The sequence below is a fragment of the Lissotriton helveticus genome, chromosome 4_1 (genome assembly GCF_964261635.1).
Source record: "Lissotriton helveticus chromosome 4_1, aLisHel1.1, whole genome shotgun sequence".
Lineage (NCBI taxonomy): Eukaryota > Metazoa > Chordata > Amphibia > Caudata > Salamandridae > Lissotriton > Lissotriton helveticus.
The window spans coordinates 169,867,393-169,884,145 of NC_136063.1; positions in this window are offsets into that span (position 1 = coordinate 169,867,393).

Genomic DNA, 16,753 nt, shown 5'->3' on the forward strand with positions numbered 1-16,753 from the left:
CAGTATCATCAGAATAGAATCAGAGAAGAGCAAGATCATGAAAGAAAACGTATGAAAGACACGAAAATGAAAGTACTAGTTGCACAATCTGTTCCACAAGACAGTCAGAAGAGGGGTCCGAATCAAGCCAGTCATCCTGCAGCTCCCGTTAAAGGGACCTGCAATTATTGTAAACAGCCAGGTCATTTCATAAACGAGTGTGCAGTTCTGAAACACAATATAGCTACTGGTAAGACTAAAGAAAGACCACGTCCGTCTAGACAAGAACAAGTTTCACAGACTTCTCAGCCACAGAATGCACAACAGACAGTTCCAGCACCGCAGCCTATTGCTGCAACACAGCATGTTACACAGCAGATGTACCAGTATGCACAGTCCGAGTATCCAGAGTATCAGCCATATTCATGAAACAGCCTAGAGAGGGAGGTAGGCTTGCCTCTCATCGAGATACCTGTAGATCAAGAGGGTCCCTTGTTCACAGTCAAGTATTAGGGAAAGACAGAAAGTTTCTGATTGATACAGGGGCAAGTAGGACGACCATCAGTCACGCCGAAGTTCCAGGGGCTCAGCTCTCAGGCTCTAGAAATGTTTCCCTTGGATTTTCAGGAAAGCCTATTGTAAACGAGATATCTAAACCAGTTACTCTAGAAGTAGGTCCATTGTCCCGCACTACCGATCTGTTACTTACGAAGTCATGTCCAGAAAATTTGTTAGGCATTAAAACACTGAAAGAATTAGGTGCAGTTATTTGCTGCTCCCCAGAAGGAATACGACTGTTCTTACGTGACTTTAAGGGTCACTATGTATTACGAGATTTTGATCCGAGATTGTCTAATGTTCCGCAGCATCTATGGGCGCAAGGTCCAACTGATGTAGGTTATATGCAAATCACACCCCATCGTGTGACTCTCAAGCCAGGTGTAGTGTTACCACGAATCAGACAGTACAGATTGCCACCTGAGGCTGTAGCGGCCTTATCCAAAATTATTGACGAGCTCATCGCTCAAGGAGTAGTTGTAGAAACTGACTCCAATGTATGTAATTCTCCGATCATTCCAGTCATGAAACGTACTGATCCAAATGCACCCCCAGTATATCGATTAGTGATTGACCTTCGAGAACTCAATAAATGTATTATTCCCCAGTACCCAGTTGTCCCAGATATCTCTTCCCTACTGACAGCTATTGATTCCGAAGCCTCATTTTTTACAGTCATAGCCTCAAGAACGCGTTTTTCAGTGTCCCCATTCATCCAGACAGCCAGTTTCTTTTCGGTTTTTGTTTAAATGGGAGGAGCTATATGTTCACACGAGCTCCTCAAGGTTTCACAGAAAGTCCTAGTATTTACAGTCAAGCACTTAAGAGACAACTAGACAACATTCACATGCCAACTGACACTGCCCTGCTCCAGTATGTCGATGATCTACTGATCACAGCCCGTTCTGAACGTGCTTGCGAGCGAGCATCACTTACAGTCTTGTATTTTCTTGCCGAGATGGGGCACAAGGTGTCCCCTTCGAAGCTTCAATTCTGTGTCCAGCAAGTGATCTACTTAGGCCACTTACTGTCCAAGTGGGGTAGGCAGTTGACACCTGACCGTATCCAGTTAATAGCGAGTCTTCCTCAGCCCAAGACCCAGAAGGAGGTACGTGCTTTTATCGGCCTCACATTTCCTTTTGCAGACAATGGATTCCTCAGTATGCATTTCTAGCCAAGTCACTGATACAGTTAACGACACAGGAGGCAGCCGTATCGACTGTCCTCCCTTGGACATCTGAACATACACTTAGTTTCAATGAGTTAAAGAAAGCTTTATGCCAAGCTCCAGTTCTAGCTACACCGAACTACAGTAAGCCTTTTACACTTTTCGTCACTGAACGGGAAGGTACAGCATTATCTGTTCTCACACAAGATCAAGCAGGACAATACAAGCCCTGTGCTTATTTTTCGAGCACATTAGATCCAGTAGCCCAGGCTCTGCCTGCGTGCCTCAAGTCAGTTGCAGCCACAGCACTAGCTATCAGACAAAGTGATTCCATAGTATTAGGACATTCCTTGACAGTACAAGTTCCACACTCCGTGGAAGTTCTTTTAAACCGAACACAGACTCAACACTTGACAATTGCACGTTTAACAGGTTATGAACTGACATTGTTCCAGCCACACATAGAAATCAGACGCTGCAACGTTCTAAATCCTGCTACACTGTTACCGTCAGTTAATTTGAATCCTGCCACACACGACTGTGTGGAAGTAGTTAATATTATGACAAAGCCAAGACAAGATCTGACAGATATTCCATTACCAGATCCCGACCTGACACTTTATGTGGATGGTTCATGTATGAGAACAAGTACAGGAGAACTAGTAGCCGCGTATGCAGTGACTACTGACACTGAAGTTATAGAAACACACCGTATTGACACCCTGTCTGCTCAAGCAGCAGAGCTAGTTGCTCTGACACAAGCCTGCATACACGCCAAGAACCTGAAAGTTAATGTTTACACAGATTCACGCTACGCATTTGGAGTCGTACACGACTTTGGAGTGCTCTGGCAGGAGAGAGGTTTCATGACTTCTCATGGAACCAAGATTCAGCATGGTCTCCTTATTCAAGCTCTGTTAGATGCCATACACTTACCGACATCTATTGCTATCATGAAGTGCAAAGCACATACAAAAGTTACTGACATTATTTCCCAAGGTAATGATCTAGCAGATCGCACAGCCAAGCTTACAGCACAGACTCCAGACATGTCAGTTAATCCGACACAGACACATACTTCAGATCTGACTACCTGTATGACAGTTAAGGACCCCACTCAAGATGTCATAGATATCCAGTTACATGCTACTCCCGATGAAATCAAGAAATGGTCCGAACAAGGAGGGGTCCAGACAGATCAGGGATGGGTAACGAAGGGTAAAGCTACATGGTTTCTCCCCGACTCTATGGTTCAAGTCATTATCAATACCGCACATAGTCCAGCACATTTAGGAGAAAAAGCTATGTTAGACAGTATCCAGAACATTTGGTTTAACAAGCATTTACGAGCTGCAGCCAAGCAGAAAGTCCGTACCTGTATGATATGTTGCCAGTTTAATCCAGGTAAAAGTGTCCCGGTGGAACAAGGTGGATTCCAGCCCCCTGACCACCCTTTTGAAGTCCTCCAGATGGATTATATTCAGATGGAGCGATGTCGAGGTTTCAAGTATGTCCTTGTAGTTGTATGCGCTTTGTCTAGATGGACAGAAGCATATCCAGTCCCAGATTACACAGCCACGACCACTGCCAAGCAGTTGGTTCGTGAATTCTTCCCCCGCTATGGACTCCCTAGGGTCGTATATTCTGACAACGGCCAGCCATTCTCATCTGAGCTCATGAAACACGTTTCCCTGTTGTTAGGGTACCAGTGGAAGTTCCATTGTGTACGCCATCCTGAAGCAGCCGGTCTCGTAGAGAGACATAACCAGACCCTGAAAATCCGCATCGCCAAAATATGTAAAGAGAAAGGTGTGGACTGGCTAGTAGCTCTGCCAGTCGCTTTGTTTTATATGCGTATGGTCGCACATTCCAGATCAGGTCTGTCCCCGTACGAGGTCGTATTCGGCCGCCCCCCTAATGTGTGGGGTACACCTAGACCCCGAAGTATTACCGATGTTTCAAGTAATATGCTGACAGATTACCTAGCTTCCTTGATGTCTGCCCTACACTCTTGTCGTTCACAGGTTGCCGCCGCATTTACAGACAATACCGAGGTGGCACCGCATGAAATCGTTCCCGGATGCATGGTTCTTGTCAGGAACTTTGATCGTTCAAGTCCGCTGGAGCCCCGCTGGAAGGAGCCAAAACAGGTCCTCCTAGCCACCCGTACTGCCGTCAAGCTGGAAGGCAGGAAGGGCTGGGTCCACCTGTCTCATGTGAAAAATTTTTATGGACTAAAGACTGTTTCCAAGAACATTTCCGAGGATTTTAAGGATTGCCAAAGTACTATTCTCAAGGACTGTCCCGCAAAAGACAATGATACAGATTCCTCCCTGTTAGAGAAAACTCCGCAGCAGGAGTACAAGCTAAAATTAAGGTCTAGTAAAATAAGTCAGCCAGTTTGATTGTCTAAGTCCTCCCCTAGGTGAAACGGTTAGACCGGTTTCTGACATGTATATAATAGACCCCCACAGAGAGAGAGTTAGTGAGAACTCTAAAAGTTGCACTATTATTTTATGTTTTCTGCTATATCTCAGCCTTATGTTTACCTGCACAGGTTATGCATTTTATTTGTGTTTTCCAGTTTCTAATGTAAATGAGTCTGCTAATGCTACAGTAGAGCACACGTTTAGTGATCTACCTCCTCATGAACTATCTTATCGTCTTGCTATGCGTAATAATTCCTTTATCCGCATGGTACATTATTCACACCAGACCAGCAATGCCACTAATTGTTGGGTGTGTGGTCGACTCCCCCCTTTCCAGACACCGAAGGGAGTTCTGCCACTCTTTCCTTATCCATTTTCACATAATGGTTCATGTGGAGCATGGTCCACGTTAACGTCATCCTCAACAGATATGTCTTTTCTTAACAGTACATGTTTTCCAGACAAGCAAGGTCTTCCCCACAGAACAGGGTTAGATCTAGAAAATGAAGTTTATAATTTGGGTAATTATTCTTCGAATTTCATGGTCCTGAATGTTCAGTCTGATACTACTCCAGACTTACCTGCTATATCAGTATTACCAGTAAAAGGTGAATTATGTGTCCGAAAGAATGGTTCCGTACATGTAGGTCATAGTGATTGTACTACTATTGTCAAGTATAGTGACAGTAGGAAATCTATTTTCAAAGCTTCACGTCATTCTTATTTTGTTTGTGGTCAGACCGCATATGTTCGTCTGCCCCTCGATTGGGAGGGAACCTGTTACATTGCCTTCCTACTGCCACCAGTTTTTCTAGCCCCACCTGACTATCATAGGAATTCCCACCTAGTACATATCAGACACAAGAGAGACCTCCCGATTGTCGATTATACTGAAACTGCTCTAGAACAATACATAGATATCAATAAAGGTGTCTTCCCCTATTTAGGTACTGTCGTGAATAGTAAACTGATACGTAGATTAACGAGAACACTCGAAGCAGTAGTGATTGAGACTACTTCTGCTCTAGGTAACTTAACCGAAGAGCAATCTTTTATGAGAATTGTCGTGCTCCAGAATCGTCTCGTCCTTGACGTCATACTGGCCGATAGGGGCGGGGCATGTAGAGTCATCGGATCTAGTTGCTGCATTTTCATTCCTAATAACGCGCCGTCTGTTTATTCAGCTATAACCAGACTTCATAAAATTGCCCATCTGTTACACCAAAATCCAGGCACCTGGACATGGTCCGGTTGGTTCTGGAATATAATTTCCGCCTGGGGATGGAAAGTATTGTCATTTCTAGGTATTGCAGTAGCGATCATATTTAGTTGCTGCCTCTGTATACAATGTGGCCCTGCGATTTGCGGCATTTGTGCTACCTCTTGTATTCCTAGTCCCAAGTCCCGTTCTAAATTCCGTTCCAAGAAAATTCGAGACGAGCAAATGATACTGTATGAAATAATAGATGGTATCATGAATATTGATGTTTCCTGATGGAAACGTAGTGACAAGGAGGGAATGTGGAAAAGTAAATTTTGCCATGTTCTGTGTCCCTACGTGTCCCCCATCTTATGCTATGTGTGCATGATTAATATGCATATGTATTCCCCATGTTTGATTAAAGACGCAATTACAGTTGTGTCCATCTCTAGTATGCCAGTTTCCAGTTCTCGTGAAAGCTACGAATATTAGGCCTATGTAAGGTTACGTTGCCACGTTTCTCAGTGTGCACGTTATTTCATTGAAAAGTCCCCGTTTCTAGGCCTCAAAAGGGCCCGGACACCAGATTCAGCTCCTGTCTCCTGAGCCCTCGCTGAGGAGCGATACAGCCCCCACCTGTATCCTCGACCCTTCACTTACTTCCTGCCTCGCAGTGCCTGGCCCAGCCTGGCTCTGCCTACGAGTCTGCCAAGAGTATGTTATGATTCTAGTTATCAGTCCAGCCCTCCTTCTCTGCATTCCTAAGCTACTGAATCGCATCAATAGTTTCCGTCATTGTCTAGCCTTTACGTCTCCATGTAGGAGAAATACTGTATTAATGGTCATTTAATATTCTTCATCACGCACTACATGTAGAATAATGCATGCTCCAGTCTTAGAGTCTGTTAGCCTCTCCCCTCCTGACTCTTAGTTTATATCGACATGTCCTCTAAACATCAGATACTAGATAGGGTTTAGGTACATGTCGCCCTGACTCTCCAGACTTCAGTCTCCTCCTCTAGCACAGAGTTCATAGCCCCCAGCTTCTCCTAGTAACACGTCATTGTCAGTTTGCGCGCACCACTAGGTTAGAGGTCCCGGCTCCTTAGGTAGCCCCCTCCACGTTTCCGCCCCATTTATGACATATTCTGTTACGTTTACATCACATGTCTATGTATACGCCTCCTGTTACACCTACTTTCACCCTTATCTTTCGCGACTGCTATTGACCACACCCACTGCTCCGCCTATCGTATGTATTGTAATGCAACTGTTTTAGTATATATGCTTGTGTACTGTTATTAAAGTTAGCGCGCTCATCCCAGATCCAGCCCCGGCAGCTGCCGGGCTCTGCCATCCTATTCCTGTGCAGGTTGTCCTGTTCCTGTCCTTTATGCTATATTAAACCTGCAAACTCCTACTACCTCGAATCTTGACTCTTATTTATTGAGCTATCTGTTATTACTATGTCCAGTCAAACCTAGATCCGGTATTATTTATTTATATACCACAACACAACCCCACACCTCCACACCCACACACTCCCCACACACACCTCACACACGCACACCTCCACCCACACCCAAACACCCCACACCCCCACACCGACACCTTACACATCCACACCCACACCCACACATCCCACACACACACCTCACCCCCCAACACACACACACGTACACACAGATACCTCACAGACACACCTCACACATCCCACACACACATCTCCCCCCCACACACACACACACATACGCACACCTCACAGACACAGCCACACATCCCACACATACACACACATCCTACGCACATACCCCCCACACCCACACACCCCACACACACCTCACACCCCCACACCCCCACATACACCCAAACACCCCACACACCCACACCCACACACACACCTTACACATCCACATCCCCACCCACACCCACATACCCCACACACCTACACACACCTATACACCTCATCCCCCCTCAGACACACACACACACACACACACCTCACAGACACACCCCACACATCCTCCACACACACCTCACCCCTTCCCCACACACACACACCTCTGACACACACCTCACACACACACACACACACACACACACACACCACACACACCTCACACACCTCACACACACACACACACACACACACTCCTCTCACACCCCCCCACAAACACACCCCACACACACACCCACACATCCTACACACACACACCCCACACCCCACACACATACCCCTCACACACACACCCCACCCCACCCCACACACACACCATACACACACTCATTATTTTTTTATTTTTTTGAGGGGGTGCCCCACACACATACCCCGACACACACACACCCCACACCCCCCCACACCCTCCCACCATACCTCATACACCCACACCTCCACCCACACCCAAACACCCCACACACCCACACCCACACACACACCATACACCCCCACACCCCCACCTAAACCCACACACCCCACACACCCCCACCCACCCACACCTCACTCCCCCCCACACACCTCACAGACACACCCCACACATCCCCCACACACACCTCACCCCCCCCACACACACACCTCTGACACACACCCCACACACACACACACACACCCCACACACACACCTCATACACACACACACCCACACCCACACACACATTCCTCACCCCCACACACACCCACACACACCCCCCCACACACACACACACCCACACACACACACCCCACACACACACCCACACATCCTACACACACACACCCCACACACATACCCCCCACACACACACCCCACACCCACCCCCCCACACCCACACACCACTCACACACACACTCATTATGTTTTTTTTCTTTTTTTGAGGGGGTGCGCGCCCCGGTACACGTATCGGTACACGTACCGGTACGCGTACCCTGGAGAAAAAAAGAAAGACAGAGTTTTTTAAAAATGTAACATTTTTATATAAATTGGAGGTAGTTCTAAAAAGAACTGTTTTTTATTCTTATTGTTGTTTTATATTTTTTTTATTGTTTTTTTGTACCCCGCGACTTTTTAAAAAAAAAAAAAATAATTTTTTTGCCTTGGGGGTCCTTGTGGGACCCCCTGAGCAGGCCTAGGGGGTCAGGGTGTTTCTACTCTAGCCCCTTTGCGAGTTTCACACCTTTGTTTCACTGCTTTCTTGTGCCTTGGTTCGAACAAGGCACAAGATGGCTGCCAGGGACACCCAGTATGCAAGGGGAATTAGTTCCCCCTCTTCAAACATGCACGGGGGCTGAGTTGCAGAGAGGTGTAAAAAAGGGTGTGGCCTCATTACACCTCTATGCAATGCAGCCATCTGGCGCATACTGGAGGCTCCTGGTGGGCTAGTTGGCCCCCAGGGACCCCCATTATGCAAGGGGAATTAGTTCCCCCTCTGCAAACGCGCCAGGCGGCTGCGTTGCAGAGAGGTGTAACAAGGGGCATAGCCTCATTACACCTCTGCAATGCAGCCCCCTGGCGCATACTGGAGGTTCCAGGTGGGCTAGTTGGCCCCCAGGGGCCCCCAGTATGCAGGGAGAATGAGTTCCCCCTCTTCAAACATGCACGGGGGCTGCGTTGCAGAGAGGTGTAAAAAGGGCCGTGGCTTAATTACACCTCTCTGCAATGCAGTCCTCTGGTGCATACTGCAGATTCCTGGTGGGCTTTCAGGTCTTATATAGTTAGGAATTAGCATTTGAAAAAACCTTTGAAATTCACTGAAAAAAACATAGGTTTCAGACCTTATATAGTTAGGAATTAGCATTTAAAAAAAACCTTTGAAATTCACTGAAAAAAACATAGGTTTCAGGCCTTATATAGTTAGGAATTAGCATTTAAAAATACCTTTGAAATGCACTGAAAAAACCATAGGTTTCAGGAGTTATATAGTTAGGAATTAGCTTTTACAAAACCTTTGAAATTCACTCAAAAAACTATAAGTTTTAGTGGTGTTATAGTTAGCTGGACATTTGAGATGTCATCATTGATGTCACTGACCATGTCATGAATGATGTAATATGTGACATCATCAGCAGTGGATTGCGGGTGCGCGATATATACTTAGTACAACTAACTATATAGGAGCAATTTCAATGGTTTTGTATGAGTAAAATGTCCAGCTAACTATAACACCACTAAAACTTATAGTTTTTTGAGTGAATTTCAAAGGTTTTGTAAAAGCTAATTCCTAACTATATAACTCCTGAAACCTATGTTTTTTTCAGTGAGTATATATATATATATATATATATATATTGACAGTTCAATTCCAAAACATTAACTACATTACCAAACACATATAATATAAAAAATATACAAAACAAAAAAAGACATTTACAAATATTATACAATTTTTAAATCAAATAAAAATATCTATATTAATAAAGATATTTAACTAATATCAGGAAAAATATTGGAGTCTGGGAATAATAGATATACTATTCCCACTCCAATTTCTGAAACTGTAGAGAAAGTGTTAATGTTAATGAGAATTTGTAGAGTGCGCTTACACCGGGCGGCTTCATGGTGCTAGAGAGGCTTAGTATGCTACCAGGATAATCTATTTTGTTCGCTTGCAGAAACAGCCAAGTCTTGAGTAGGTTTCTAAATTGCAGAATGTCAGTGCTGGACCGGATTTCCAGAGGGAACGAGTTCCAGAGTTTAGGAGCGAGGACCGCAAATCTGCAGCCTCCTTGTCGTACTCCCTTGAAGGTTGGAATGGTGAGCAGAGAGAGATGGGCGAAGCGGAGATTACGTGTCGGGGTGTGTCTGAGTATCAGGCTGTTGATAAATGTGGGGCAATTGCCATGTAAGGCTTTAAATACAAGACCGTCGAGAACAAGGGGGTCCCAGACTAAAGAGAAGCAATCAATTTAAAGTATACAATTATTCAATAAGATTGGATAACAAATCAAAAAAGTGTACAGTGTTTTTATTTTCACCGCACTTGTATTGCCATCTTATGGTTATCGATATGTATCAAGAAGAAAGCATTTAGTATATTTCACAAGTCAGTGTGCCCATATAGGAAAAGGGGGGAGGGAAGTGCAGGGTAAAGTTAGAGATAGTTGTGATTCACTATTCATTACTTTGTGACATAAATAACATACATTTAAATTCATGTATATGTTCTACTGTCGGATGGTCCCCGTCAGGGAGGGGCCACACATGTTTATGCAAAAGTCAAAAACATTTTATAATCAAGCTCCTAAACGGCTGTATGTATCATGCTGATGGTAGGAGTTGATAAAATAAGTGGCGGTCTACGTTTCGACCCAAGGGTTGGTAGGATAATTGATCCTTACATCGCGGGTCTTCATCAGGACGTGCAGGGGAAGGGGAGGGCCAGAATTCCTAGGGTTAATAAGGAAAACTCCTTTAATCAAACAATGGTCTCAAAAAGAGTCCCAATCTCCGTAGCGGAGTAAACCACTCGGCATGTCAGCAAACACTAAAAAACACTAAAAACCACTAAAGACTAAAATGCACTGAGGACTGTACAGGTAAAGAAAGCCATGTTTACCTGCCGCAATTTGTGGGTCGGGAGGTATCAGATGCGACAGAGTTAATTCCGTAGGCAATCTGAAGAAGCGAGAGGAATACATGAGGATCAGTTCATTACGAGACGAATGATCGTGCATTAACAAGGTGGATGGTCGTGTTATTACATCAGGGAAAGAAAATTGGATCGTGAGGCAAGGTGGTTACCTGTTTTTCAAGGAAGACAGCTGCCCGTATCTGCAAAAATTGAGAAAGTGGGATGCCCAGTCAACGCTTGGAAAAATATTTAGAAAAGGGTAATGTACTAAGCGTAAAAAGCTTGCAAGGCTTACCCGTTCAATCAAGAGTCTTGGGCTTGTAGGAAGGCTCGTGGCTGCGACCGATCGCGACTCCCGTAACCAGGAAGTGAGACGATGGTCGGGGGCGTGGTAAACTAGTTTGCTTGGTATTAGAAAGTGAAGAAATACTATTCTAAGGCGGTTGCTAAGAAAACATCCAGTGTTTACATAGAGACGAGATTGTCACGTTGATAATTTCCAATAATGAGCCGCATCCGGATACAATAGGTCGTCCTGGGGGCCTATGTAGGTCTTTATGTACTTTCGGTAAAGTGTAGATTGTAGGAATTGGTGTTTTTTTTTGGTTTAGGTACTGGAACTCATGCTCAGATAAGAATCCTTGTTCAAGACCATCTTTTGTGACTCTTAGAATCTCCGCAGCTAAATCCTTCGATAAGTCACCCGACAACTTCCTGTAGCTGACTCCATCGCCTAGTTGCCTCATGATCTCTTGTTTGTTATTGTGCACATCCTGGACAACAATGGCGCCACCTTTATCGGCGGGTTTCACTACTACCTCCTTATTGTCTCTCAGGGATGATAGAGCAAGTTTTTCGGCTCTACTAATGTTGTACTTGATAAATTTCTTCTCATCTAAGATTTTTTTGACGTCACGTAGAACAAGGCTTTCATAGGCCAGGATCCGCTGAGTCATGGCATAAGAGGGGGGACAAACGTAGATGGTATTCTTAGACCTGTAGTGGAAGAGTACTGTTGAAAAGGTTTATCTTTGAAAAAATATCTGAGTCCTATTTTCCTAAAGAAATTATGCAGTTCAGCTACAGTGGTGAAAGCATTAGGTATAGCTGTAGGTACAAAAGATAGGCCACGACTAAGTACTTTGGTTTCATCTTCCTTCAGAGTGTACGTGGAGATATTGATCACAGGGGAGGTAGGTTGTCTTACCATCTGTAATTCTTTCTGTGGGTCGGTAGTTGGTCTTACCATCTGTAGTTCTTTCTGCGGGTTGATCTCTCCCCGTGCTCTTCCTGGGGAAAGTTCACTTGTTTCGTGCCTCTTCCTCTCCCGGATTCCCACTTTTCCCTCACGTTCTGTTGGCCCCTGCCGGTGCCTCTGTTCCAATTGTTGCCTCTGCCACGGGGGGGTCTCCATCCACCCTGTCCTAAAAAAGGGATAGGTTGGTATGTTGGGCCGTAAGCTTCTTGGTATCCGTATGCTCCACTGGGGCCGGCTTGTTCAGAGTCCTCCCCAGAACTGTAGGATGAGTCGGAGAAAGTCGTGAAATTTCGTCTTCCCCTGAAGGCACCACGTCCCCGGTTGGTAAATCTCCCTTGGGTGTCTTGACGATAATAATCTTCCTGTAGGTACGGGTACGTTTTTTTTCTTATCGTAGAGTCTCAAATCTCGCGCTAGTTTCTCCAATTTCTTCTTTATAGTGGTCGTTTCAAAATCCTGGAGTGTCGCTACGAGTTTAGTCAAGGCTTCTTGAACGTGAGGGAAGAGTGGGAATCCGTGAGAGGAAGAGGCACGAAACAAGTGAACTTTCCCCAGGAAGAGCACGGGGAGAGATCAACCCGCAGAAAGAACTACAGATGGTAAGACCAACTACCGACCCACAGAAAGAATTACAGATAGTAAGACCACCTACCTCCCCTGTGATCAATATCTCCATGTACACTCTGAAGGAAGATGAAACCAAAGTACTTAGTCGTGGCCTATCTTTTGTACCTACAGCTATACCTAATGCTTTCACCACTGTAGCTGAACTGCATCATTTCTTTAGGAAAATAAGACTCAGATATTTTTTCAAAGATAAACCTTTTCAACAGTACTCTTCAACTACAGGTCTAAGAATACCATCTACGTTTGTCCCCCCCTCTTATGCCATGACTCAGCGGATCCTGGCCTATGAAAGCCTTGTTCTACGTGACGTCAAAAAAATCTTAGATGAGAAGAAATTTATCAAGTACAACATTAGTAGAGCCGAAAAACTTGCTCTATCATCCCTGAGAGACAATAAGGAGGTAGTAGTGAAACCCGCCGATAAAGGTGACGCCATTGTTGTCCAGGATGTGCTCAATTACAAACAAGAGATCATGAGGCAACTAGGCGATGGAGTCAGCTACAGGAAGTTGTCGGGTGACGCATCGAAGGATTTAGCTGCGGAGATTCTAAGAGTCACAAAAGATGGTCTTGAACAAGGATTCTTATCTGAGCATGAGTTCCAGTACCTAAACCAAAACAAAACACGAATTCCTACAATCTACACTTTACCGAAAGTGCATAAAGACCTACATAAGCCCCCAGGACGACCTCTTGTATCCGGATGCGGCTCATTATTGGAAATTATCTACGTGACAATCTCGTCTCTATGTAAACACTGGATGTTTTCTTAGCAACCGCCTTAGAATAGTATTTCTTCACTTTCTAATACCGAGCAAACTAGTTTACCACGCCCCCGACCATCGTCTCACTTCCTGGTTACGGGAGTCGCGATCGGTCGCAGCCACGAGCCTTCCTACGAGCCCAAGACTCTTGATTGAACGGGTAAGCCTTGCAAGCTTTTTACGCTTAGTACATTACCCTTTTCTAAATATTTTTCCAAGCGTTGACTGGGCATCCCACTTTCTCCATTTTTGCAGATACGGGCAGCTGTATTCCTTGAAAAACAGGAAACCACCTTGCCTCACGATCCAATTTTCTTTCCCTGATGTAATAACATGACCATCCACCTTGTTAATGCACGATCATTCGTCTCGTAATGAACTGATCCTCATGTATTCCTCTCGCTTCTTCAGATTGCCTACGGAATTAACTCTGTCGCATCTGATACCTCCCGACCCACAAATTGCGGCAGGTAAACATGGCTTTCTTTACCTGTACAGTCCTCAGTGCATTTTAGTCTTTAGTGGTTTTTAGTGTTTTTTAGTGTTTGCTGACATTCCGAGTGGTTTACTCCGCTACGGAGATTGGGACTCTTTTTGAGACCATTGTTTGATTAAATGAGTTTTCCTTATTAACCCTAGGAATTCTGGCCATCCCCTTCCCCTGCACGTCCTGATGAAGACCCGCGATGTAAGGATCAATTATCCTACCAACCCTTGGGTCGAAACGTAGACCGCCACTTACTTTATCAACTCCTACCATCAGCATGATACATACTGCCGTTTAGGAGCTTGATTATAAAATGTTTTTGACTTTTGCATAAACATGTGTGGCCCCTCCCTGACGGGGACCATCCGACAGTAGAACATATACATGAATTTAAATGTATGGTATTTATGTCACAAGTAATGAATAGTGAATCACAACTATCTCTAACTTTACCCTGCACTTCCCTCCCCCTTTTTCTATATGGGCACACTGACTTGTGAAATACACTAAATGCTTTCTTCTTGATACATATCGATAACCATAAGATGGCAATACAAGTGCGGTGAAAATAAAAACACTGTACACTTTTGTGATTTGTTATCCAATCTTATGGAATATTTGTATACTTTAAATTGATTGCTTCTCTTTAGTCTGGGACCCCTTGTTCTCGACGATCACTCACCCAGGTCCCTTTGACTATATGGGTACAACCCAGTTGTTTGTAACATTTAAATACAAGACAGCCCGTTTTAAAAGCACATCGTTGAGAAATGGGGAGCCAATGTAGTTTCTTTAGCACAGGCGTGACTGGTTGCCATCTTGGTTGTTGAAGGACCAGCCATGCTGCCTGGTTTTGAACCAGTTGCAGCCGTTTGAACAGATAGAGAGGCATACCCAGGTATACCGAGGTTGCATAATCTAAATGTGACAGGACGGTGGCAATTATAATCTGGACCAAAGCATCATGTGTAAAAAAACGGCGTATCTTCCTGATCTTGCGCAGCTGGAAGAAGCACTTAGAGATCACTGTGCCAACCTGGGACGTCAGTGTAACTTCTTTATTAAGGGAGACTCCCAGTGTTTGGGCTGAGATAGAGGGGGAAGGTGGGGGGCCCAGTGCTGGAGGCCAGTAGTGTGGGCCCCAGAACGTATGGCTGTCCCCGGTCAAAACAAGCTCAGTCTTTCCTGGTTTTAATTTGAGATGGTTATGGTCCATCCACTGTTGTATGTATATTATAGTGGCCTGAAAGTCCACAACAGAGCTGTCAGAGCCGTCTATCTTAAAGACCAACTGTAAATCGTCCGCATAATTGAAGACTGTCACATTTCTTTCTTTAAGAGATTGAATCAGAGGGGTAATGTAGATATTAAATAGATGAGGGGAGAGTGCCGAGCCCTGTGGAACTCCACATGTGATTTTGCATGGGGGAGCCAGGAAGGGTCCTTGGCGGAGCGCCTGAGACCTATCATCCAGGAATGAGGTGAGCCAGCAGGCAGCGACGCCTTGAATGCCAGCCAGTTTGACACGGTCGACCAAAATAGCGTGGTCGACCGTGTCGAAGGCCGCAGATAGATCCAGTAGTACCAGTGCTTGCGGGGAGCCCTTATCATCTCCCGGAGAGTGTCCAGGACTGCCAATATGACAGTTTCGGTAGAGTGGGACAGCCGGAACCCTGCCTGGTAAGGATCAAGGTATTTGGACTCTTCCAGGAATTTAGAGAGACTATTAGCTACCTGGGCCTCCAATATCTTAGCAAGAAACCGGAGCAGGGATATCGGACGGTAATTGGATAGAAGCGTGGGATCAGCTCCTAGTTTCTTTAGCAGAGGTACCACTGTGGCTTTCTTAAAAGCCATGGGTACTTGGCCTGATGAAAGAGAATCATTCAGGAGGGTGAGTACAGGGCCGGGGAGGGCTGTGAGAAAGTCTTTGAGTATGTGGGGGGGTGGCAGCAGTCAGAAGGGGCGCCTGATTTAACCTTTGTGAGGAGTGTCTGGAAAGTTTCAGTGTTAATACTAGGAAAGTGGCTTATCGTGTTATTGTTTTTGGGCAAGGCAGAGGTCCTGGGAGTGAGAGGATGCTTGGGGATGTTGGCCTTAATAGTGGTGATTTTGTCGATGAAGTAGTCAATGAGGGAGTTACACAGTGCCTGAGAAGGTAAGGCCTTCAGTAGGATTCTCTCTGGGTTAGAGAGTTCATTAACTATGTTAAATATTTCTTTGGAATTTTTGTTGGAGTTGATAATGTGTGAGGAGAAGTGGCTAGCTTTGGCTGTCAGGATGCATTTCTTATATTCTTTCCTGGCAGCAATAAAAATGAGTTTTTATCCGAGCAGTATTTTGATCGCCACTGTATCTCCAGTTGGCGCAGCGACAGTTTCTGTTTTTTAAGCTCAGAGGAGAATCATCTCGGTGTGTCGGTACGACGGGCTGATTTTAGCCTAGTGAGGGGAGCATGCTTATCGCTGGCGTTCAGTAGCCATTTGGATACATTTTCTTCTGTAGCCTCGATGTCTGTCCCCCGGTACGGGGCAGTGTCAGATAGCGTACAGAGGAAGTCTTCTTTATTCGCAGTGTTCCATCTTCTAGCAAGGCCACCTTTGGTCATGCTTGGTTTCTCAGTGGACGGGAATGTGAGTATAAATTTCAGAAGGTGGTGATCAGACCAAATACATGGTGTAATGATAGGAGTGGAGGTGGTCATACCATTGGTCCAGACTTGGTCCAAGGTGTGGCCT